The 3,526-nt window shown below is 26.9% G+C and overlaps 1 long non-coding RNA gene across 1 annotated transcript; it reads left to right on the top strand.

Annotated features, from left to right (window-relative positions):
• Positions 1–556: 556 nt before the first annotated feature.
• Positions 557–1,159, top strand: LOC120283027. The gene is made up of 3 exons (XR_005543046.1): positions 557–675; positions 755–972; positions 1,066–1,159. It is a non-coding gene; the product is annotated as an uncharacterized LOC120283027 (long non-coding RNA).
• Positions 1,160–3,526: the final 2,367 nt, after the last annotated feature.

Below are 3,526 nucleotides of genomic sequence, written 5' to 3'. Positions count from 1 at the left end.
CAAAATATAGTAAATATAATTTGTATTTTGCAAAAAAAAAAAATAAATAATAAAATAAAGATGAGATTGAGGTTAGTTCATTAAAAAAAAAACAAATGAATTTAGATGCATGTTTTAAAAAAAGTAAAATTCAAAATAATAATTTAAAATTTTCAATGTTATAAATTTTATATGATATTTTTTAATATATTTGATGGATTATTACTTTATGTTTTTGTTAGGCCCCAAATAGTATTAAAAAATTATTATTTTATCCATTTAGAAAAATTATTAATTTAGCATCCGAATCGGGAAAAAAAATATTATTTGATTAAATTTATAAATTAATCAAACATACATTAATCAAGGTTTTACCATATATTATTAGCTGAAAAAGCTTAGAAATAATGAAAAAACAACAATAAATTATTGCCGGCCCCATTTTTGAAAACCTACAACCCTACTCATACCAAAAGTTTTATCCATGCTTGCTCATATTTTGAGGGCTTGGCTGCAATGTTTTTCAACATTTACTCTCAAATCCTTTCTCGATAAATACCTACCAACCAAGCTCCATCTACATCTCCATATTCTCTTCATTCTCTCCAAAAATCAAGATGAGAAAGCTATTCATTTTCTCCACCATCGTCACCTCTCTTCTTCTCCTCCCAATCCTTTCAATATCTCAATAAGTTGGTAAGTCAGTTACTTACATATTTATATATGTATATATATATTATATAAAATTTATAGCAGGTACTTATATATATTGTAGATGATGAGAAGGAGTTTAGTTATGAGAATGAGAGTGAAATAGGTCCAAAGCATTGGGGTGAAATTCACGAGGATTGGGCTATGTGTGGGAAAGGAGAAATGCAATCCCCAATTGATCTAACTCTTGAAAGAGTTAAGGTTTTTCACCATCTTCGTCCTCTTCGTCGATCTCATAAGCCGGCTAATGCTTTTATGAAAAATAGAGGACATGATATCATGGTATAAACATACAACTCTCAATTTCTCATTCTATCAATTTAAGTTTCCTTTTTTTAATTTATTTTCTTTGACTCATTATTGTTTTTGTCGTAGTTGCAATGGAAAGAAGAAGCAGGAGGAATTTGGATAAATCAGAATAAGTATTTACTCAAGCAAGTCCATTGGCACTCTCCTTCTGAGCACACCATCAATGGCCACAGGTTGTTATTTTATTTATTTATTTATCCATTTATTTATTAGTGATGAACATACTTATATATATATATAGATATATATATTGCAGTTGTTGGTATACTTTACACGATTTTTTATAAGATACATTTAGGTATTCTTTGGAGCTTCATATGGTGCATGAAAGTGAAGACAAGAAGATTGCAGTTGTTGGTATACTTTACAGGATTGGCAGACCAGATATATTCCTTGCCAAGGTTATTTCCTCTCTCTCTCTCTCTCTCTCTCTCTCTCTCTCTCTCTCTTTTGACTCATGCTCAATGGAAGGCACTGATTTTTGTTTTTCTTTGGGATTATTAATATCAAATGTTTTTGTCCATCAATCGTCTTTAATTCTTTATTTTCAAGATCATTAACATATATTGATGGTTTTGAATTATATATATTGAATGGTTATTTTTATAACTGAATAAAATAAGACTCTACAAAACATAATTTTCTTCCTTTTTCACTTTGTTAGATTTTAAATCATTATGTCACCAAGTGAGATTTATAATGGCCTGCACCTTTATTTTTATTAGCATTTATCGATTGTTATTAATTTTTTAAAATTTTTAATGTCAGCATTGTTGAAATCTATTAAATAATTAATTATGATCAATTAAAAAAAAATCGTTTATTATATTTGAAAATGTACCCAAATTCATTAAAAAAAAAAAAACAATCTTCACCTTTCTCTTTGCATGTATTTTCAATCATTGCATAACTTATTGGATATTTATAACCCATTCATTCATTCATTATTTATTTATTTATTTATTTTGTATTGCTAGGATCACAGTATATAATATCCGAATTGAATACCTTGAATAAAATGTCTGTTTGTTTTGCTTTTGAAAAATCAAACACCTTCAACATACATGTAATTAACCACATACACACTGTTTTTGGAGTTGTGTTTTGTTTTTAAAAATTGTGTGACTAATAATTGTACTAAATTGTTACTATCATTACTAGATGGAGAAAATTAGTAAACAAAAATTGAAAGTAAAACCAACGGCTAGGATTAAGAGATAAAAGCAATGGCTAGAATTTGATTAAGGGGTGGGGCTCACACTTATATCATTGTCTGTATATGCAATTGTTTGTTTTTAAAAGAAAGCGTATTTTTCATTAAATTTATTGAAATATATTCTAATTTGATTAGTAGAATTAAAAAAAATTATAATGTCTGGTTTTTAAATTTATTTTTATTTTTATTTTTATTTTTATTTTTATTTTTATTTCAAGAGAATGAGATGAACGCAAGACCAACTCAAAAAATCAATGAAAGGATTATTGGTTTATATCGCCCACAGAAAGTTTAAAGTTATGAATTAAAAGTAAAAAAAATCTTTGTTTTGAAGTTAACAATATATACACTTTGCGCAAAATAAATTTTGAAGTATATGTTGATGTTTTGATTTATTCTTTATGAATATAATAATTGTCTTATATTTTGTTTGCATATCATTGCTACATAAAAAAAAAAATTGTAATAAAAGACCATACGGTGCATTTACACATGCATGTTCCAAATTATTGTAGTGATTGTTCCCAATTGAATATAACCCACAAATTACAAACAATTATGAAACACCTTAAGAACTTACATTGTACATGATGATGCCTAACGAAGTTCATTTGACTATTTGATGCCCCTTACATTTAGATCAATCACATTCTTAGTTTAAAGATGATGTAAGTGGGACAAGACATAGACATCATCTCTAATCACATAGCACATAACATACCTTCCTCAATAAAGATGATTTAATACATCCTACCACAGCTTGGTTGGAGGCCCCAACATTTCAATATCACTCTTTATAGTTTTGAGTTCAATTGAGCAAAACAGTTCAATTTTTTCATCGAATTTTATTTTTACAGTTTTTATAAAAAGAAAATTAATTCTTGAACCATTCCACAATTTAATTATAATTATAAGTAATTTGTCACATATTTAGTTGGTTTCCTTGAATATATCAATTGAAAGTTATATTTATCATAAAGTACTAAATTTTCTTTTTAGAAAATGAAAATTTTTAAAATATTTTGATAGAAGTTTCTATTTTCCAAAATATATGAAAAAGTTCAAAATTGCATTCTTAAATAAATAGCTTTGAACCTTAATTTGCATATCATACACATATGGCGGTGATGATACTGTGAGATTGCTTAGAGTCATGAGAACTCACATGGTGCTCATGCTTTTGATATCAAAATACACATTGATGGTGTTTTTATTAGGGTTACAATTTGTTGGGATAATTTAGTATTTGACTTTGCATTAATACACTAACTACAGTGAGTTTGTTTAATTAAATACTATTTAAAGTAAATT

The sequence above is a fragment of the Dioscorea cayenensis genome, chromosome 18, assembly GCF_009730915.1.
Source record: "Dioscorea cayenensis subsp. rotundata cultivar TDr96_F1 chromosome 18, TDr96_F1_v2_PseudoChromosome.rev07_lg8_w22 25.fasta, whole genome shotgun sequence".
NCBI lineage: Eukaryota > Viridiplantae > Streptophyta > Magnoliopsida > Dioscoreales > Dioscoreaceae > Dioscorea > Dioscorea cayenensis.
This window is presented reverse-complemented; position numbering and strand designations above follow the sequence as displayed.